Here is a 23,652-nt window from a genome sequence, read left to right on the forward strand (position 1 = left end):
CAGTTGCTAGATAAATATTTTATTCTAAGGAGCATAACACTTCTGACTTTAGGGAACAAAGTAGTAGAATATGATTTGAAGAAATGGGAAATGTTTAAAATTTGACGTAGATAGAAAAAAAACATAAATGATAGAAAACATATGCAATAAATATCTTTAGATTGATTTTTCTTTTTCTTTATAATTGTCTGCAAAGTGTAAGTTAGATTAGAAAAATAAAAGCTAAGAACTCAGATTTTGGAATTAGAGAGACCTAGACTCGAAATTCCAGCCGTCACTTAAAATGGTAATGGAATCTACTATTAACTGAATATTTTCTAGGTGTGTAGGGCACTGTTAAGCACAAACATCTAGTATTTTTCATATCATTCTCATAAAAACATTCGGTGGTGTGTAGTACTTTATAGAGAGAAATCTGAGGATTAGAATTAGATAACAAGTTTAAGGGCATAAAGTTATGGAGGGGTGCAGTCAAAACTACCACCTAAGCAGTTTAATTATTAACCATATAAGCAATTTTATAATTGCCAAGAATAACCTACTCATCAGTCATGAAATCCATTTAGTGCACTGAATTTTTATAAAGAAAAAGAACCAAAAAAGAATAGAGAATATCAGTGAGCACTTTTTTGTAAAATGTTTTTGTCATATTATCTGTGAGTGTCCTGGGTCACTTTATAGAACACAGACTTACCGGGAGTTGCAGGAAAAAGAGTGGCCATGAATTGGTGAATGTTGTAGCTGGATGACAAGTTATGTAAGGTTCATCTACATTGTAGTTCTGTGTATGTTAACATTTTTACTTTTTTTTTTTTTTTAATTTTAAAGGGACTTTCTGAAGGAATTCTATCAGGCCTCATTTCTATGTTTACTTAGTCACTGACAGCAAACCAAGCTTTCCCGGGTCTCATCCATCATTGTAGACTCTCATTTCCACATTCCTCTCTCCATTGCCTAATCTGGTTCAATCCTGCATAGCTCCTTTCTAGTCCAAATCATTCCATTGCGTCCCATGGAATTCCTGATTAACATTTTGTTCTCTTTAGCTGCAAAATGAAACCTAGCTGGCTCCTTGAAAAAGCTTTCCCCTGAACCTCTCTCAACTGGAAGCTATTTATTGTTTAATTTCTCTCCTACCTTAGGGCCTCGTCGTCGGGTTAGTGTCTTTTCTGACAACCTCTCAGGAGCAAGTTTCTCCTTTGGCCACAATACTCTAGCCCAACGATTCCCATTCAGTCTACAAAGCATGGAATTCTGTAGAGGAATTTTTGGTCATACGGACAACTAAGGGACCTACTGGTTTATGGATCAGATGCAAGGAATGGGTATCTTGCAATGTGAAAAATTAGTCCCTCTAAGAAAGAACTGACCAACATCCCATTCGAATTTAGAATGTAATATTGACTAGTTATGCATATGAAAAATTTATAATTATCTGAACCTAAACACATTTTACCTCTATGAAACAAGGGTGGGGTGCTTACAGGATTTTAAAACATACATAGATTTTTCCAGGAAGACAACTACCCTATAGATCCAGGGAATACAATATTTTGGTTGTTAGTAATTTATTTTTTTAAAAGCTGCTCAATATTTTGGAGGATGTCACTAACAGCAAAACTATGCATGGTATTTGAGTCACTAATAAAGCACACTTTCATCAGTCCAAAAGAGTAGTCTGAAAGTCACTGTAGTATATTTTTATATCTCTAAGACCTTGCTTGAGGCCATAGACTGTATATCACAATAGCAACATTACCACAGCATACCATACTTTTATTACAAAATATGGCCTCTATAGTACATATTCAATAAATGTTTGCTGAATAAATGCTGGGTGTGTAGTGGAGAGACTAGACTGATTGGACCAGATTACAAAGGACAACAAGCCTAAGGAGTTGGAATTTAAGTCCTAAATACTAAGAAAAGAGCCAGTCATCATTTCATTTCTTGAATGAATGAGAGATACAATATACAGCTTTTGAAAGACTAGGTTTAGGGTGATATATATGTGAAATATGCAAATAAACTTGACTTAGAAATCTTAAGGTTGACTTAGAAATCTTAAGGTTGACGTTTCCTACTAAAACTTCTTACAACAGCTCAAAGATTTTAATATATCAAAACTTTAGTAAGTTCATAGACGGAAATAACTAAAAAAGGATCCATTTCATGGTAGCTTTTCCCTATCAATTTTATAAAGCAGAATTCCACAAAACTCAGTTCAGTAAACGTAATCAAGATACCATTTTCCTACTTTTAACACAATTGGTATTAAGATATTTTTTAAATGTTTCTAATATATGAAGAGCATATTCCATAGGACTTTTTACTTACACTAATAAAAATTCTTGGACAGCAATGGTATACCTAAAGAAAATACACAACCACTACTCACAACTATTATTTACCTAAAGCTATGCATAGTGAGCTAAATAAGAAAATACAATTTTTATAAATATTTCAACTCAAACATATTGAAGACTGTTAAATTAATTTTTAATAAAATAAATGCTTAAGCCAAGTTTTGATATTTTGGTAGAATAAATTATTTGGTATCTGAATACTGCTTCACATTCCTTTCTCTTTTTTTATATTTGTTCTCCTTTGTAAGTAATGAATCTTGAAACCATTCATCTCCAAACAATATTGACAATAGCTTATAAAAATAACATTCATTAAAAAGTGCTAGTTCCTTTAATTTTCAGGATACCCCCCCAAATTTCTAAATTATCATTGTCTTCTAGCCAAATGCTTCGATCTATGTAACACATCTGATCTTAATATAAAGAATCCAGCCGCAGCAGGCATGGCTCTGCGCGACCGACCACATGGCCCTGAGACTCAGCACGGGGCACGAGGTGACATGGGCGTCAGCAAGTCAGCGAGCCGAGGCCCGGCCGCCGCGGGCGCCTCACCACACACACCAAGGTTGTGCGGGACGTGATCCGAGAGGTGTGTGGCCTTGGCCTCTATGAGCGGCGTGCCAGGGAGCTGCTCAAGGTCTCAAAGGACAAGGGGGCCCTGAAGTTCATCGAGAAAAGGATGGGGACACACATCTGCGCCAAGAGGAAGAGTGGAGCTGAGCAGTGGCCTTGCAGCCACGCGGAAGGCAGCAGCCAAAGAGGACTGCGCCCGCCATCCCGTGTGTGGAACAGAACCTTTGCGAAAACTTACAAAAGAATCCACACAAATTCCTTAGGTGTTTTAGTTTTCCAATAAAATTTTGTAAAGTATAAATACTTCTCTATAAAGCTCTAACACTAGGGACCATTTTCTTCATGTGAATCTGAATGAGGAACGGAATTACAACAGAACTGAAATGAAATGTAAAACTCAAACAGCCAAGTAAGTTTAATTGTACCTACATACAATACAATAAATCATACAAATGGGGCTCTAAAAGCCTGCTGACTGCCCTTTGCGTTTAAATCCAGTAAGCAATCTCAGCAAAGCTTCTAGGGTAAAGAAAATTAAAAACCATATACACCATGGCGCGTGCGCAGGGGGGGGTGTGCTGTATTTAGGATTACAGAATTACAAACCATGAATGTGGGTAAGTGCCTGAACTTTCCAAAATGAAAGTTATTATATCCATGAAAGGTATTAGGGGAGTTAAGACAGATTCCGCTCATTTTCTTCAGCGAGACCATGTCAATCCTATCAGTACTGCTGCTGCTTTATCTGCCTCCCTCTCTAGAAATACCCTTTCCCATCCTCCATTAGTCCTTTATCTAGCATATACCACTCTGTCATCACTCAAGCTCTGCCTCGCTTTTCCTTACCTTCCCTCCCTGCTCCTAAGCCAAGACGTTTACTTTGAAATGGTTAAACAAAAGAAACTTTCCAACATGCAAAAAGAAAACTGAAATAAGATCAAATTAATAAGCATCTCTATGGGAAAAGAACAGAACAAAATAAACAAATGACCTTTCTCCTCTAATTAGGCAGTCGAATAAAGCTACATATGTCTGTATTATGATTTTAAAAGGGTACACATACACACCCTAAGCTAGCAAGTTTGGGAACTAAGTGGAGTAAATTAAAATATGAATTCCCAAGACTAATTATTAAACACTCTGATTAACTTTGTAACAATTTCATTTATCATACTGAATTAGTTATGCTTTCTACCATAAAAACTTGGTAACATACTACTGTGTTTCCCCAAAAATAAGACCTAGCTGGACAGTCAGCTCTAATGCGTCTTTTGGAGCAAAAATTAATATAAGACCCGGTATTATATTACATATTCTATTGTATTCTATTGTTCTATTCTAACTAGACCGGGTCTTATATAATATAAGATCCGGTCTTATCGTAAAATAAGAGTAGCTCTTACATTAATTTTTGCTCCAAAAGATGCATTAGACCTGATCGTCCAGCTAGGTCTTATTTTCAGGGAAACATGGTAATAGAAGTACTTTGATTTTATGGGTTCAAAAGCTGAGTATACAATAAAAGTTAGCATTTTAGACAAAAAAATGAATCATATTTACAAAGAATCTAAAAATACAATCCTCTAAAGACAGGAAGTGAAAACAGAATTTCATTCTTCCACACTTTTAAAGCACCTTCCCCATCATTAAATTTCTACACTAATACTATCAGATATGGCTCAACTGTGCTCGCTTCGGCAGCACATATACTAAAATTGGAAAGATATGGCTCAACCACGGTCTGATCCAACCATGCTACCTTGCGTAGGGATTCCATCAGATCTCAGGACTAAGCAGTGTCAAGTTCTCTAAATAGCAGTATTCATGATTAGAGAGGCAGGACTCTGAGCCATGTCAACAAATAATAAAATAATAATTTAAAAACTATAGTTGGATGCCTTTTATTTAAACAGAAAATGACATTTTTCCTAACTGCAAAATTAATGTACTTTAAAAAAATTCTTTAAAGAAAAAAAGAAGAAATCAGAAATCATCCTTAATCTTACAATAAACTGTTATCACTTTGGTACAAAGCCTTCTGCTAGAACTTTTTTTAATTTAGCTAATTGTAGGCATCCTGTTTTGAGATCAACTTATATCATCTGTTTTCAACAAAAATTTTAGCAGCTGCATAGTATATCAGCTTATGAATATATTAATAGCATGGTTTGTTTAATCATATCTGTGTGGGGACATAAGCTGAACAGCCTTTCACGTAAATTTCTGTGCACATCTCTATTTTTTTAATGCTCTTTAAACATGCCAAATTTTCCTCCAACAAGGTTGTCCCCACCTTTACTAGTATTTTTTAACTCTCTTTAAACATATTAGGCAAATAGTGGTATCACTGAATCCTAGTTAGCAGGATGAACTTGTGTTATCTTTTTATTGGCTTTATGTATTTCTTTACATATCTTCACTTTCTTTACTGATGCCCTTTCTCAATTTTGATATTGGTTTATTTATTTCCTTGGTATTTCTAACAGCTCTTGATATAATAAGATGGTAACCTTCGTCTATTATTTATTGTCAATTTTTTTCCTAGCTCACCTTTCAATTGTTTGTTTTTTCCTTTTGAGAATTTCTCCCTGTGGTTTTATTAAGAAAATGTGTTTTCCAATTTAAGATCTAATAAACATATCCTTTCTAATTTTTTCTATCGCATTTTTAATTTTTCAACTCATTTCATATTTAATTTGTTGTATAGTGAGGTTGAAATCTCATTTTTAAAAAAATTATATATATATATATATATATATTATAAAATAAGCCACTGTTCTAGCCATATGCATGGAAAAATCCAGAAGTCCCACACTGGCAATGGGTTGTATGAGTAATGGCTCCTGGAAGAGTTCAGCACTCCCTGAAGGTTTCATATCCAGGGGTTCTGAGTAACCCATCTCCTCATCTCCAATTCAAAATGCTATCTTTATTATATATTTTTATATATGGCTAAGTTTTTTGCTTTCTATTCTGTCCTACCGATCTATCTATATTACCCAAATCATATTCTTTTTATTATTATAATAGTATACACAGTAATATCTAGCCGTTCTCTCATTATGCATTTTTAAAGTTCTCTTGGCCATTCCCTACTAATGTTTTCTCCTGGTAGAATAATTATTTCAATACATTTAAATTAATGTATAAATTATTTGAAGAAAACAATTGACAACATCTATTAGCTATGTGACCTTGCAAAATGAGAACAATAGCCGTACCCATATAACAGAGTTGTTCCTATGAAGGTTAGCAATGAGTGAGAACTTAGGAAATGAAAGTTGATATGGACTGTGGATAGACACAGCAAACAGGTGGAACTGGACTGGATTGGGGAGAGCCAAAAGCAGTAAGGTAGCAGTGAGATGATTCCTAGTCTTCTAGCTCATGATGTCATTCATGTACACAGAACATTTTAAAAGAGGGGAAATGAGTTTGGTGTTGAGCATTTGAAATATCTGTGGCACATACAAGCGAAAAGGCAGGACCAAGGAACAGATCAAAGGCTAAACCTCTGTTACTAACACTGCAGGGAAGCTCTTAACATGGATCTAAATGCAAATAAGTAAGAAACATGCAAACAAAATTTCAGAGTTCTGAGGATTCTGTAGTTTCTCAGAGAAATAATTGTGCCCTTCTGCTGACAATCATGGCTAAAAGCTTAGGATGAGGTTATGGGGGTGAGGCAGATTAGAAGTTTCAAGTACATATTGTACGAAATATGAAAGTGGGAGAAATGTAAAGAATTTCCAGACAAGTGCTGAGGGTCTAGCTAAGAATGAAGACCCTAAAACTTCAAAATGGCACCAACCTGTAGTATCAGCTGTTACTAATTTTAAAGCTCAGTATTGCTGTGAATCCAATTCTACTATGAAAACTTATCAAAATTTTCAGCAAGTTGTCCAGTTATTTTTAGAATGAGTGTAGAGGAGGGTCTTCCCACATCTCATAATTCAAACAGGTGACTCAAACAAGTCCTGAGTAGCAGGATATTGTGCAATTATATACTTGAACATAACTTTGTTAGTATCATTTTCCATCTGGGTTTTTTCTTTTAAGTTACTAAACTTAGTAAGAAAGACTCTAGGATGATACTAGTTTTAGGTGAAAATTCCTTCCACAATTTTATATTATACACTTTCTATTATTATCTACAACCTAGGTTTCAATCTAATTAGATTTGATTTTATGCTTAGCAGTTGGGAAGAACAGGTCTGGGTATTTATAACACAAAAATTCCTCTACATGAGTCACACAAACAATGCTGAGAAACAAGCTAAGCATCAGTATAAGGAAAGAGACTATCTTCAGAAAGAACTATCAAAAGAGGCAAATATGTAAAATATATTCTATGCTATCGATGATGGCTCTTAAGCATAACGCTGAGGTCAGAAAAAATAAACATTACACCCTTCAGCTCAATAGCTCAAATTATTGATTATATTCTTAGAGAAGCAACGATACGAATAATCAATGAAAACAACCCAAAATATCTATATTTAACTTCCAACTATTATCAGATTTAAGCAATTCAGTATTCACAGCCTTTCTTCAGCTACACCCAGTGACACAATCCAATCGCATGATAGTTATTCTTCAACTTCCTAGATGTTTGGGAAATACACTTAGCCACTCTATACTTCAGTTCTACTCATTTGAAAAATGGGGATAACAATAGTTAAGCCCCACAAAAATGCAAAAAGCTAAAACCAGTGATGTACACAGCACTTAGTAAATGGTACATTATTATAACTCCCATCAAAGAATACGCAATTGTATATAGAAACATGCTAATAATAATAATAATAGCTAACTTTTACTAGACACTGTATACCAGGCACTATTCTAATACTTCATTTGGCTTATTTCATTGAATCCTCACATAGGTACTATAGATTATTTGGTCAATGCTGTTTCAACTGGAATCATCTTCTCCTTACTTCTCCACGCTAATCCAAACACAAGTATCCAATTCTTCCACAGAGTAGGCACTTTGTATTTGTTGAATATTAATAAAATGAAACTTTGAATATTTCAAAAGTAAAAATCAGATTACAAATTTTCAATTTCTTAGTTTTTAACTCATTCTAGTTCTTTTTTATATACTACATAGCATTGTTCCCTTCTTTCACGGCCAGTCCTATCTACTTAGATTTTAAGGTTCCCAAAGGCGTAAACCTCATCCAACATTGTTTCTACATCCTTCCCTTTTTTAATCAGTAATACCTACACAATGCCAACTTAATAAATACAAATGCATATTCCCTAACTTAATATTTCCTAAAACGGTCCTATAAAAATTTTAAACAATTTTAATACCAAATTTATTCACTTATTCAGAAACATTCCTTCTTCCTAAAAATACAATTTGAAAACTCCTCATGTACACAGAAATTATTTCTGGAATCTACTTCCTATTTTATCCTAATCAATTTTATTATAGATTCTAATGAGAAACATAGGCTTTTTAAGAACTCTCATACAACATGCTTTAAGAAACACTATACAAATGCAATAAAGCCTCATTTCTTCAGCACTGAACCAACAAAACTTCCCTGTCTTAATATGGATCGCCCTCAATCTCAAACCCCTTCCCCAAAATAATGAAAAGCAGCGATTAATCAATTTAGAAAATCTGAAATTAAGTCAAGCCTACAAGGATTACTGGTAGAAGTTCTGAAACTTTTTAAATAAGTTACGTCTTACTAATTTTTGCGGGAATGTTTGTAAAAACAGAATTTCCTATAGTCAAACTACCTATTGAGATTTTGGGGAGGTAGGGAGAGAGAAAAGTATAGAACAGAAGGCATCTGCTATATGTTGAAATTTCTCCAATGCTATATATACTTTTTCTGGGAATTCAGAAATATTTGGATAAACACAATGACAGAATAATTTGTATGCATACTTGAACAAAAGTAATGATAGCACTGAATCCTTTGGAACTGAGAAATTACCCTGGAATCGCTTTCATGCTTACAGAAACAAAACCACCAAACATCATGTCTCCTTTGGCCAGAATTTTCAATAAAGAACATCACTATTTGGTCAATACTACTAAAAAGAAATTGCTACATAGGGAAGGTTACAGGAAATAGGATCCTAGAGAATAGGGTGAGAGTCCGAGTTTTGCTAAGGCTTCCACAAGCACAGCACAAAGCTCTGTGCAGGTTCCACAGAGGACCTACCTTTTTTGGTTTAGTGTCTGTAAAGTTCATCTTCAGTCTTCTTTATCCCTTAGAAACAGTCATCTAGCCCCTCTCAACAAGCTTTCTATTTCTGTTTAAATTTCCTTGGCCCCTATGCACATCCTTTCCCCTACACTTCATATAGTCAATCTGAAAATAATTTAATCTTATATAAATGATTCATACTTATACTTTCGTTTTTAAAAACCGTTCCTCTCACACAAAAAATTAAAAGTTGGTATCTACATAAAACAAATGAGCATTTAGCACAGAGGCTAGCACACTATGAGTACCTAAATGAACAGCTGACCTAACAAGTAAACTACTCTACATCGGCCTAGCACGTTCCCTACCCCCGAAGGGTCCTTCCTTAGCACTCCCCTAGGCCTACATCCTCCACTTCTCTCGCATCCCTCAGGCCAAAACCTCAGGACTCAATCCTATTTGCTGTTCCTTCTTCCTCTATCCCAGATCTGCAGTCAGTGTGTGTGACCCAAGTAGGCAATCCAAGCTATACCACCAAAAGACTCTGCCTTTTCAAGCTCTCTAATACTTTGGAAACACACATCTCGGCTGTGAAGAAGAAAAAACACCTGGGAGTAAAGTGGTTAGTTGGGAGCACAGGGACACAGCTTAAAGGAACTCAATCCTAGACTAGTTTGATGGGTAGGGGTCTTGGATGAAAACTTAGTAAGTACGTGTATGTGCATCTGAGAGTCGAGGTTGTTGGGGGGATAAGGATAACCAAAGCATATTGGCAGTGGCTAGACAGCAAAGAAGGTAAAGAGAAACTGAGAATTTACTCTTCATTTTGTCTAATTGCTGTATAACATCCATCATTAAGTGGTAGTTTCATTTAACCTTCATTAGATAGCATTAAACTGTATTTGTGCCCTTAATTAATTCTCAGGGGTTTTCGATTATACAAAGGTAGTTAACTGACACTTAAAAAGTTTTTTTAGAGCAAACATTGTTGATTCAAATATAGAAACAATAATAACAGATAACAATTATATAGCATTTATGTGCCGGGCACTGTTCTAAGTGCTTTTCAGAGCATAACTCTTTTATCTTCACAACAACTCTATGAGATAGGTACTATTATTATCCCTACTTTACAAATCTGTAAATAGTTAAGCAACCTGCCTAAAACACACAGCTAACAAGTGATGGAACTGTTATTTGAACTCAGACAATCTGGTTGCAGAGCCAACGGTTAAGAGGCCATATTACTATTCTGTGGTGACTAGTTAGTTCTCTACTTTTGATGATATAAAAAAAGGTCTCAAGTAGAACAGATAGTCTATATAATGTTTATTAACAGCATTAAGAAAGTCTAACGATTTACCAAGGGAAACAGCTATTAACTCCTTTCGTAAGCATCCTGAAGAAACATAAATACATACTTATTTATCTGAGATGCTAAAAGGTGAATGGGGAGTAATAATGGGAAAATATATTTATTGAATTTAAGATGCTATTTATTGAAAAAAATACCATTATGTGCCACTGAGAAAGAAAATTCTGCCAAACACTAATAACCTATTATTTAAGAACATGCCTTAAATAAAAAGTGAACAAAAGTATAACTAATTCAATGAACTACAGTCACTTATCAAGGACTCCTTCAATATGATTGATTAATAAATGAGACCATGTAAAAGAAAATTAGCGTTTCTTGAAATCTGCTATATCATTCTGGGAATCTACATATTTGGAAGAAATTGAAGACCTGAGAACAACCTAAAATTGGGGTTTAAAATTGTATTTGTAGAAAACTTCCATACAACATGAGAAATTGGTTTACCAAACACATGCGTAGGTTAGTGTGTAGGCATTCATTTGCTGGGGCTTCCGTAACAAAACACCACAAACTGTCTCGCTTAAGCAACAGAAATTTATTTTCTCACAGTTCTGAAGGCTGGAAGTCCAAGATCAAGGTGTCAGCAGGTTTGGTTTCTACGGTGGCCTCTCTCCTTGGTTTGGAGGCAGCTGCCTTCTCACTGTATCCTCACCAGGCCTTTTCTCTGTGCACACAATCCCTGGGGTCTCTCTTACAAGAACACGTGGCATATTGGATTAGCTCCCCACTCTTAGGATCTCATTAAATTATCTTCTTAAAGGTCCTATCTCCAAATACAATCATATTGGGGGTTAGGGCTTTAACATATGAATGGGGGAGGGGCAACAAAATTCAGTCCGTAGCAACATACAATAGCTGACCTTAGTGGAACCCGTTTCCGGAATACAAAACATCGTATCTGTTACAGTAAGCTACTATTGAGGTAATAGTATTCAACACAAAGTCATTTCTACATTAGGATCAACAACTCAAAAAAAAAAAAAAACCACAAAAAACAGAGCTCTTTATTTGAGACTAGAATAAATTATGGGATTTTTAAAAGTTATTTAATGCTCAAGAAAGTATCCTTAATTTTAGTTCTTGCTATGTTCTAAGATCAATTTATATTTTATATTACAAAGGCAAATCTTGCATTCAGGAAATTTTGCACATTATTCTCTATCTTACTTAAGAGTAAGAACCTCTATTTACCTTTGACTCACTAGCTCCTCACAAAGTGCCCTGCATATGCTCAATAAATATCAGAGGGACGAAGAGTGGAGGGAGAGAAAAAGAAAATAAGTTAGATATTTATCAATTTAGGGTGTAGCACTTAACTCTTACCTGCTTTTAGTTTGGTACCCTGCAGATTACTTGAACCAAAATACTTAACATTTTAAAGAAGGTATAAAGATACACAGAGTAAGTTTAAGAACTAACAGACTTTGGCTGGTTCTTATCTTCACGTCACAGCTCATAAAAGTAGAAAGCACGAAAATCTTAAGAACAAAATGTCCCACTCCCCCTGAATACACATTTAAATGCTATTTGAAAGCAGAAAAACAGTTTAAAAGATTTTTCAAAGCTTACTGGGGTCTATATAATTGCCAGGAAGTCTACTAGTTTAAAAGCTGGTTTTTGAAGCCAACTGATTCTGCTGTTTCAACAAGAAATTTTTACAAAATTTCATTTCCTTCCCCCACAAAAAGAAACTTCATAAAACACATCATTTACATATAATATCTATTCTAAACGCTAGATATTCAAAAACCATCCACTGAGTAGTAGGTTCACGCAGGTTTTATCATCTTTGTGGCTCCAATCTGTTATACAAAGGGAAAAGCAGAAGCACCGAGTAAACTGGAACTACATGAAAATAAATATTTTTAAATGGTTACCTATTTTTAAACTATGTAGAATGTAAGAATGCACGCGGCAGAAGTAAAGCAGTATCTAAATATCTGTTGGGGTCTTAACCAAATGAAAACTATTTCAATGGCACTGTACTGAATAACAGATACGTGATAAAAACGTAGACCATTTTTGGTCTATTATTTGATTTATATCCATGCTCCTCTATAAATTTAGACAATTTAGTATGAAAGCAAATGGTAGGATAATTATCATTACTTTGATTTGACACATCTGAATCAATGAACATTAACACAAAATAGTTAATTAGAAAGAAAAACATTCCTTCAGTACAAAAATGTTTATGTGGTATCTTTTCTCTGTAACTGAAATTTAAGATTTGTTTAAATTGCCAAAATCCCGTATTGTTGAGTTTTAGTTTATTTTAAAAGGATCCAAAGGTCTTGATGCCATGTGTCAGAAGAACGGAACAGGAATTTCATAATGGGGAGAAAACAAGATATCTACAGAACATGGTAAGTTCATTATGTCTTAATTCTGACATTTACTGAAAAATGTTCCTGTGTACAGCTTATTTTACACAAAGCCTTTTAAAGAATGATAATGATACGCCTTTCCCATTACATAGTTCAGATCAAATTATAAGCCCAACAATTACAAACACGAAGTATTCATTTACATACCTTCCTTCAATGTTCAGAATACACTTACCATTGACTATATCACTTACATAAAAGATTTAAATAGGACACTAGGTGACAAAATTCCATTTATCCATACCTTAACTGTTTTCTTATTCCCTTTATTTAAATAGTGCCTTTCTTCAGAAAGTCAAAAAGAAAATGAACTTTTAATTTTTTTCCCCTTCTTCTGCCTCCCCGCCCCCCCCACTCCGGTTCAAGCCGCTGTTGCTCAGTCCAGTTGTGTAGGACACAGCTCCCTGGCCCCCGCTGGGATTAGGAGCCTTGCACAACCCCCCACTCCCCTACACAACCCCACCCCCGCTGGGGCAGTCGCCTCCAGCTGGGGCAGTTGCCTCTGGCTGCCCTGCTTCGAGAATTCCAGGGAGAGCTGTTGTTCACAATCTTAGCTGTAGAGAGCGCAACTCACTGGCCCATGAGGGAATCGAACCGGGGACCTCGGCGTTAGGAGCACGATGCTCCAACCACCTGAGCGACCGGGCCAGCCCCCTCAGCTTTTCTAAGAACATTCTCCACCCCTCCTCCCTCTTGCCTTAACTAAGTCCAGCTCTTGCTTAGAGTCTGGTTCCTCTGCAGCTCTATCCAGGGGAAAATACTCCTCTGTCCTTATTTACACTTGTTCAAATTCATCTTCCTCTTTCAGTACATAGGAAAGACAACCAGCATCCTTATGATAAAGACCAAAATTCTTCAACAAATTAATACAGGTCTTGGTAACAACATATACAATATTAGTGGTAACAATATTAATTATTGTTAAAACAGAACTCCAAAATACTTTCAAGAACCCTATCCTGAAATATCAATACCCTCATTATCCCACCTATAGTGATTCTTTGTATAATTTGAAGGCTCAGGAAGCCAGCTCAATGTTGCTCATGTTACAGCAATTCAAATAGGCAGCAGCTTTCAGTACCAAGCCCAGGATCTCAATTAGAACACATAGGTTCCAGTCAGGTTCTCCTGCCATCAAAGCAAATCCCTCCACCTCCTGAGTGAGTCCCAGTCTCCTCAACCATAAAAAGGGTCATTTTTATATAACCACATTTAGTGATGTTCAAATGAAATGATGCTTTTTAAAACATTTCATAAAATGTTACTTGTTACACAACCTGATACATCATTCCTTCAAATAGTTATACGCAAGGCACTGTGTTAGCCAATGAAGACAGAGCAATAAACAGGACAGACGTAATCTCTCTCATGAAATTTAGAGTCTAGTTGGGGAAAAAATTAATCTGTTTAATCTCAGTTCCCTTCCAATAAAATGACAATGAAGAAATGTTAAAAAGTTATTAGCACCGTAATGACAAAAAAAGACTTGAGGTGACAGGATGGGAGATGACAGTTAAATTCTGAAATACAGAAAGCAGATGGACAACTGCTGATTTATTTTAGAGCAGAGAAAGCTGAAATCTATGTTAGCCAAGGGCGGTGGGGGAGGTTATACCAAGAAATGGAAAAAAGCTTGGGAACTAGAAGTATCAGAAGCCCCTACAGGCAAGGGAAAGGGTTAGGCAAAAACAGGAGAAATGGAAGAAAAGTTTACGTAAGAGGAAGTTACGACACTCCACTCAGGCAACTATTTTATCCCCAGTGACAAGGTTCACTCTTACAAATACTGAACCAAAGAGGTGTGTGACTCTTGAGACATCAATAACAGCCAAGGGTGGAGGGGAGGAACAAATCACACCGAAACAAGGAGTAAAAGTCTACTTATAAAAATAGTGGCATTTTCAGTCTCCTTCCCCCATGTGATCTCAAAACATTAAACTGAAAAAAGTATTCCCCATATTGAGACATCAGATTTACTACATAAAATGAGAATTTATAATGGTTCCTGTTCACTAAAAAGCCGTATTTCACTATCAAAAAAAAATTTACTATGTTTTATGTAGTTTACACAGAAAAAGCGAAAAAGGAGAAAGGGGAATTGCTTTTTAGAGACTAGATGATTCTGTCAGGGATGCTTTAGGCAATAAGAGGTAATTCAATACAATTGTAAATAGAACACAAAATGGTTAAGTAGTTATTTTAACATACATTTAAAAATATAGCGAGTCTACTGCACCTATAATTTCACAGATTTCATTACTTACCCAAAGCTAAATTTAGAAAATATTATGAACACAGGCACTGTGCAGAAATGACAGTAGTATGTAGAAGCCTAAACTTTGAGGCACAACTGCAGAGACGATGAGTAAATTAGGTGGTATTGTTAAGGCCAGACAACTAAAATTCCTTCAAACTCCAAGCATTCCTTCAAATCTGATTACAGGAACATTTGTAATACACATATTTAGGAAGCAAATGTTTTCTGGATATATATTGACATAATGTAGGTTGACCAAAGAGATGCTTCTTCAGAGACATTTTCCCAAGACGGGATATAACATTAGGTAAAATCTGTTCTTTGAGCAACAGTGAAGTTCTAAAAATGGAATAACAGATTAGATGAAGAAACAAGAAAGCACTTAAATAAGGTAGAGGAGAATCATAAGTTTAGTATTAATTAAAAAAAACTACCATTTATTGAACTTCTACTGAGTACTAAGCACTGAGTTAGGCAATCAAAACAGGCAGTCTTTACAGAACTCCCTTTTACAGATGAAAAATCTAATGCTCAGAAGTTAAGTAATATACTGCGGTCCCAGTCGAGGGGAGGAAAAAGTTGAGAGGAAAACGTATGATATAAAGGGAAAAAATCTCTGATCACCAACTAAGTATCACAATTAAATTCTCAGTATAGTTTTCAAACTGATTCCCAATATTTGAAAATCCTTATAAAAATCCATAAAGTAAATGACTAAAGACTAATAGGTAAACAAATGACCAATAAATTAGATTTATTCTATTTAGCATTCCAAGGAGGTACTGCACCCAGAAAACCATTCAATTCCGTATAATATATTCATCATATCCTAGCTGAGGACTTAATTCCGTTGCTGTTTGAGCCAATGAAGAGTCATAGCAGAAAGAATCGCCAAACTTCTTAAATGGCCACATTCCCTTGATTCAATTTAACAAAGTCAGAACTGATTAAGCAGCCCAGTAAAATTTTAAAAATTTTCATATGCTTTATACTTCATCAATTTGTGTCTTTAAAAAGGCAAAGGATATTTAGCAGTTAAACTTAAATTCTCTAAGTTTTCAGAAATCCTCCTGTATTTCCATCATTATAAAAAGCAGTCATTTTTTTTAAACTAAAGGGAGACTCTGCTCTTCATGCTTTTAAAATGTGCTTTTAATTTTTCTGACTACTGAAGACCTGAATAATGTCACTTGGAAAACAGAAGGCTGAGTGAGCATCTGAGGGCAACAGGAATGTTTTCACAGGCGCAGCTGGTAAATACCGCGGGCTCCCGATGAACATTCTTCCCTAACTGGAAGCCAATCACAACTTAACTTTAAAAATCTCGTTACATAGAGCAATGGGAGATCGTTATCTCAATTATCCCTTCATATAAATCTCAAGGATTGAACTAATACTTTAAACATTATCTACATCCGTTCCTTTTTACTGTTTCCAACTGAGTCCAGACCCAGAATTAAAATGAGCTGAACTAGTCAAACAGGCCTAGATGTTAGATCTTTAGTTTGAGTACTATAAAAAGCTGATTTTTGTATTACTTGGGAAGAACAACTTGTGAGACCCAATCAAAAACATAATGTCACAGCAATCCTTCATTGTATTTACATTACAGCAATGTGAGTAAGGCCAGCATGATGGGAAGGAGAAATTCTCCACAAACACATTCTATAATAATGTGTTTATAGAATCAGTAAACCTACTTGGATGCTAGAATGATCTTGAACAAAAAGAACTAGTGTCTGAGAAATATATAAAGCATAATCATATTAAATATATATGTGTGTATGTGTGTGTGTATATATATATATATATATATTTTTTTTTTTTTTGAGGGTGCAGCTCACAGTGGCCCATGCGGGGAACGAACTGGCAACCTTGGTGTTTTTAGTACCACACTCTAACCAACTGAGCTAACCATCCACTCGAAACTTTTATTTTTTATTATTTTTTTTTTTTTATGTAAGGGAAGATTCAGGATAGACATTACTTCAGGCGAGGGAAGGCAGGGGGTGGGACAGAAAAGTTCATAGGGGTAGGTAGGTTATTATCAACGTTCCAGTTCTTGTGCTGGGTTGCTGATTTCACTGGTTTTTATTATATTACTTATAAATAAATATTCAAACAAAATGAGACAATCACAGACAATGACAAAAATGTGTCATAGACAAGCAATTCTATGCACCTCAGATGCTGGGTGACAGGCGAGGGTGAGCAACAGCAAAGTGGTCAGGGCAAGCCTCTCTGGATAGTCCACCCGAGCTGAGGCTCGAATGAGATGGGCCAGCCCTGTGGGGATGAGAATGAAGAGTTTTCCAGGCAGAGGAAACAGCATGTACAAAGGTCTTGAGGTAGGACCAAGCCTTCTGTGTTTCGGGGACAACCAGGAGGCCAGTGTATAATTAATAATAACAACAGCAGCAGCAGCAGCAGCAGTTACCGGGCCAGAGTAAGACCTCTGAGAGGCCCCAGCACTGAAAAGATGGCAGTGCCCATGTCATTTAAAATAAAACAAATATTAAATGGAAAAAGTGGAATACTTTTCCACTCCAGGAAATAATTCAAAAAAACTTTTATTTTTCTCATGATCACAACTTGGATAAGTTTTTCAAATATTAAATCCATTCCCACCAATTTTCTTCTTATGTTGGTGTCTACGTGGTTCGTGCCCTAAGTACCAGATAACTAATATTTGTTGAGTATTTACTAGACGGCAGGGATGTTTACATCCAAATCCCATTTAATTTGTAAAACAACCATATGAGGGAGAAACTGTTTTTTTTCCCCCAGTTTAAGATAAGCAAAGACGCATCGGGATACGAATACAGTAATTCTGACTCCAACGAGCACTGAACCGGCCAGGCTGCCGTTGTGAATGTTCAAACGTGGGTATCGCCAGATTTCAGCGAACTATTTGGTCAGGAGCAGGGCCTTCTCCTTCTGAGTGCCCTGTGCCTTTCCCTAAATTTTTAAATAAAGCAAAATACTACATTTCTGAAGTTTAAAGTATTTTTTTCTTCTCACTTAAATTTTTAGTCTAAGTGAACGTATAGAATATACACCATACACATGAACAGGCTATTCAGAAAAGAAATACAAACACCCAGTAAGTGTAAACACATACAACCTCAAAGAAAAGCAAACGACAACCAAAAGACAAAATTGCTTAAAGAAACTATGGCACATAATTTGCAATGTGAAGCTTTCCCTTACAAGCCTGAATCCTGGATCCCAGATTTTAGTCTTGTATAAAATATATCTCAGCTCATTTCTCAGTATACCTGCCTCATGTGGTATCTCAGTTTAGATCTGGCCAGAGAGGATCAAGCTTTTCTCATATCCAGGATGGACTTGGAAAACAAAGTAAGGAGAAAATGAAGGAGGAAGTAATAGTCTGAAGGCTTAAATCCTTGAGTCCCTTCTATAGTGGATTTCTGAACCATTTGTAAAATACTAGAAGGGACTGATATGATCGCTATTTAAAATTTATGCTATAAAAGGAAAGAAAAGCAACCCAGTGTCATTTGACCAATAATTGGGTAAACAAAAAGTGGTGTATATGTACATATATATAGACACACACAATAAAGTATTAATCAGCCTTAAGAAAATTCTGACACATGCTACTGACATGGATGAACCTTTGAAGACATTATGCTAAATGAAACAGGCCAGTAACAAAGGGAAAATATAGTATGATTCCACTTCTGTGAGGTAGCTAAAGTAGTCTAATTCATAGACAGAAAGTAGAATGGTGGTATCTAGGAGTGGCGGGGTTGGAAGGGGAAAGGGGAGTTACTGTTTAATGGAGTTTCAGTTTGGGAAGATGAAAAAGTGGCTGCACAACAATGTAAATGTACTTAATGCCACTGAACTGTAACACTTCAAGATAGTTAAAATGGTAAATTTTCTGTTATGTATATTTTACCACAATAAAAAAAAAGGGGGAAAGGAAAGATGATAACAATTAAGCTCACAACTGCCAAGACCCTGAAAGACTTTCAACAGCATTAGTGTAAGTTAAATATTTAATTTACTAAGTAATACAAAGATACTCGTTGGCTAAATAGACCTTGTAATATAGACCACAATCTGATGAATGTGAGGATTTCAGTTAATTAAAGAAAGGCTTTCAATATAAGTCACTTCAAATCTTTTATACAAAAAAGCTTCAGATTTGTGATGTCTTTTCAAAAGCTCTTTGGAAAGAGTTCAGTCATAAAGTAAGATAAAAATATGGACAATCATGCACCTATTGCATTTTCCAACCACTCTATTAACCTGTTTCTAAAATGTATTTACAAAGAATGCATATTCTGCAGCAAATCTTTTCATCAAGCACCACGCGAAAACCTTTGGCAGGGACACTGTGCATTCCTGAGAGGATTTAAATTAGTTTATAAGGGACTGAAACCTGGCTTAAAGCAAAGAATTGGATTTAGGGTTTGACAAAGAGTTTCTTTTCTGAAGAACTTAAAATGTTCTATCGGGAGTTTTCACATTTAAGTTCTCCATCATTACTAAACAAAACAACATAAAATTTTAATTAAAATTATCTTTTGGTACTTTTCTACATATTATTGTGCTTGCTAGCCTTTTCTGTCTACAACACTGTAGTATTTGAAATGACATTTCTACTTTTAGCAAAAACAGGACAGAATTAAATATTCCAACTGGAGGAAATCCTGTTTCAATTGTATCATTTAAAAACTCCTAACTGGTCTACTTTTGAAGAACAGAAGTTCTCTCCTAGAAAGCAGGATAATTTTTTTAATTCAAATTTCAATCTCCTTAAACAGTTTTCACTTGAGTATATACCAGTGCTTATTAAAAATAAATTCATCCTCTCTTTTTCTACCTTCTTTATTTTACTTTAACATTTTTAGTAAAATATAGCTAACGTACAATATATCAGTTTCAGGTGCACATCAGTTATTCAACAAACCCTCTCTTTTAATTTCAAATTCTTATTTTTAAAAAAATGTTTGACAAATTATTTTAATTGTAAACAACAGCCACTCATTTAATTTTGCAACTTTCAGTTTAGGCCTAAAAATTCACAAATTGCTCTAAAGGATCCTTATTCTATAGTGCAAATTACAGAAAATTAAGTACTACGTGAATGATATGCAGTCTTCCTGTAAAAGCCTAACCATCAGAGCACTTAATTTTAGCCAAACATGTTAAAACAGCTGCTATAAACCTGAAAGAATAAGATGAAAAGATTACCAAAAATGAATTGACAGTACTTAAAGAATAGACAGGGGGAAACCCAAAAGGTCCTTCTAACAATACTGGAAGAATATTCTAGCCCTATGACTCAGGAAAATAACATCCTTACTGGCACAACAGTGGTTAGAACAATGGATGAAAGTCTGCTCACGATGGAAGCACCCACCATTTGCATAAACAGTATGTTTGATTAAATGTGACTGCATTTAAATTCTATCTTAATTACAAATAACTTCCACTAAAGCACCAGAGAAGTATGTTTGTGTAGGGGGAAAAGAAATGGACTAGTCAATCCAGTGGTTATGATATGACTAATAAGAATTATTATTATAACGTGATCACTAAATTGAAAAGAGAGGATACACTCTCCTATAACCGACAAGGCTTTGCATCAATTCTAAAATAATGGCTCAAAAGACAGACCTACCCCTCCTCTGTGCAAAAGCAATGTGTCCCTCCTTCCCATAAATCAACTGACCAACGAAGGCTCTAGGCGTTTGCTCCGCCTCCTAACATGGAAAGCTGCTCAAAAGCCTAATTCTGTTGGCGCTTTACCACCTCTTGGGAGAAGGAGTTACCACTTTGGTACTAGGGACAGCCAGCACTTAAATGTCCTTTCTTTTTTTCAGTAACAATCAAGAAACTTTTCAGTTTCTGAAGTATTGCTACTGTACTATGAGGGAAAAACTAAGAAAGTAGAAGGAAGTATAAGTTCGTTTTTATTAAAGTCACTTAACATCTCTATTAGTTTTCTAATGCATTTAAGCTTGCTAAAAATGCAGAACCTCAGGCCTCCACCCAGATTCTTTCTTCAAAATCTGCATTTTACAAAAGCCTCAAGTGATTTGCATGCACATTCAAGTCTGAGGCTACTGGTCATGGCCACACTTGCTAACCTGACATTCCTAATTAGCCCCAGGCCTAATTCCCTAGGGCCACGCTCCAAACTTTTTTTTTTTTTTAAGATTTTATTGGGGAAGGGGAACAGGACTTTATTGGGGAACAGTGTGCACTTCCAGGACTTTTTTCCAAGTCAAGGTGTTGTCCTTTCAGTCTTAGTTGTGGAGGGCGCAGCTCAGCTCCAGGTCCAGTTGCCGTTGCTAGTTGCAGGGGCACAGCCCACCATCCCTTGCGGGAGTCAAACCGGCAACCTTGTGGTTGAGAGCCCGCGCTCCAACCAACTGAGCCATCCAGGAGGCAGCTCAGCTCAAGGTGCCGTGTTCAATCTTAGTTGCAGGGGGCGCTGCCCACCATCCCTTGAGGGACTCGAGGAATTGAACTGGCAACCTCGCGGTTGAGAGCCCACTGGCCCATGTGGGAATCAAACCGGCAGCCTTTGGAGTTAGGAGCATGGAGCTCCAACCTCCTGAGCCACCAGGTCGGCCCCGCTCTTAGAATGAAAGTGTGAAAGCAGATCAAAATCTGAACATGAACTGAACTTTCTCCAATCTCAGACTAACAGGAGAGAGGACTTGAACGAAAGCGTAGGTTCTCATTCCTGGCTCTCCTTACAGTGTTACAAAAACACTGACGCCCAGGACCAACACACAGAATTACATACTGAGCATCAGTTCCCTATGTGACTTTCACACGCAGCTAAAAAAGTAGCCAAGAAACTACAGCTTGGCTTCTCATACTTTATTTTAATGCACCCATATTTCACCTGTGGATCTGTGAAAACGAAGATTCCAACTCAGTAAGTCTGACTTGAGGAGACCTGACATACTGCATTGCTAAGATTCTGAGAAGGAACAGCTCAGCCTCTGTCCACATGGTCTAACAACTCAGAAACAGGTTTCCAAAAACAGGGATTTTCAGTTTTTGCTCTCGACCCCTTTTTCTCAATAGTCAAATGGGAATATGGTCTCCAACTCAGAATATTCACGTGTCAGACATTGTTTTGGACAAAGCCAATACCAATATTAACAACACACATAAAACTCCTACCCTCATGGAGCATATCATCTAATGTGAAAGAGACAAGTAATTAAAATAGAATGCTAATGGAGATACCTAATGGAGATTTGGGTCAAAAGAAGATTTCTTAAGCAACAGTTAAAAGAGATGAGCACATTTTGGATGGAATTCCTTCAGGGGCAGAGGGCAGTACATGTCCGAAGATGAGGAAGAAGATGTCATATTAGAGGACCCCAGTATTCACCACAGAGGTTCCAACTTACATCCCAATAAATCCATCATAAATTGAAAATATCATAGGTCGAAAATGCATTTAATACATCTAAACTACCAAACACTGCAGCTTAGCCTCGCCTACTTTATACATGCTCAGAACACAATATCCAAAATTCACTGGCAACACCCTGCACTGTAGAATACCAGCCGCTGACTCTCGTGATCTCCTGGATGACGGGAAGCTGTGGCTTGCGGGGAGCTGCCCCAGCATCTGAGAGAGTATCCTACCACTAGCATGAGGAAAAGAACAAAATTCAAACTTTGTTTTCTACTGAATGCATATCCTTTCGCACCACTGTGAAGTCGAAAGATTGTTAAGTCAAACCATCATAAGTCAGGGACCATCTGTATTTCTAAAGTCCAGAATGTGAAGGGTAAGGGATTTGAGAGAAGAGACTGAAGGGGGACAGCGTGAGCAACGGCCCAAACGTAAGAATTTTGTAAATGACCTTAAAGAGTTTGGATTTTTCCTAACTCCTTTTCCAACAGGAAAATTGTACAAATAAATTTGTTTTGATATCTAGCTCTGACTGCAAGACGGAGAACAGACTGGAAGCACATAAATTAATTAGGGGCTACTACCGTGATCAAGTGAGCAATACTGACCTCGTGTAGCAGTGATGAGGATGGGAGAGAAGTGGACGAATCTGAGCAATAGCAAGGAAATGAAGTCGACAGCATCTGGTGAGTGAATGGAGATGATGTGGCGGTCGGGCCGGGAAATACGGAAGACAGTCATTTTAATTCAGAACATTCATGTCAATAACTTGGAGAAACGAGGTTGTACTACTCACAAGTTAGGGAACACAGGAACAATAAATTTTAGCAGGAAAAGATTACAAATTTTTAGGAAAAAAAAGAAAGGATCAGTAGGCCGTCTCAAGCTCAAGAGGAAAATAGGCTCTGGGAATAGATTCATAAATTATCAGTAACGACATCTACTTCAGGCCAGTTGGAGTAATAGGGACCAGATTTACCTTCCTGCCTAAGACAACAAAAAAATAGATCAAATATAGGAAATAAGTTTTCAGACCGATCATAAGGCAGCGCACAGTGAACCCTCAGAGACAGAAAACTAACAAGGTGAGCTCTACAA

The 23,652-nt window shown here is 36.3% G+C and overlaps 1 protein-coding gene and 1 pseudogene across 1 annotated transcript in view; one reads left to right on the forward strand and one right to left on the reverse strand.

Annotated features, from left to right (window-relative positions):
- PAWR (pro-apoptotic WT1 regulator) overlaps nt 1-23,652 on the reverse strand; it is a 99,499-nt gene that overhangs the window by 39,466 nt on the left and 36,381 nt on the right. The window lies entirely within an intron of this gene.
- LOC117028259 (60S ribosomal protein L36-like) lies at nt 2,832-3,202 on the forward strand (annotated as a pseudogene).

The sequence above is a fragment of the Rhinolophus ferrumequinum genome, chromosome 10 (genome assembly GCF_004115265.2).
Source record: "Rhinolophus ferrumequinum isolate MPI-CBG mRhiFer1 chromosome 10, mRhiFer1_v1.p, whole genome shotgun sequence".
In the NCBI taxonomy this organism is placed as follows: Eukaryota; Metazoa; Chordata; class Mammalia; order Chiroptera; family Rhinolophidae; genus Rhinolophus; species Rhinolophus ferrumequinum.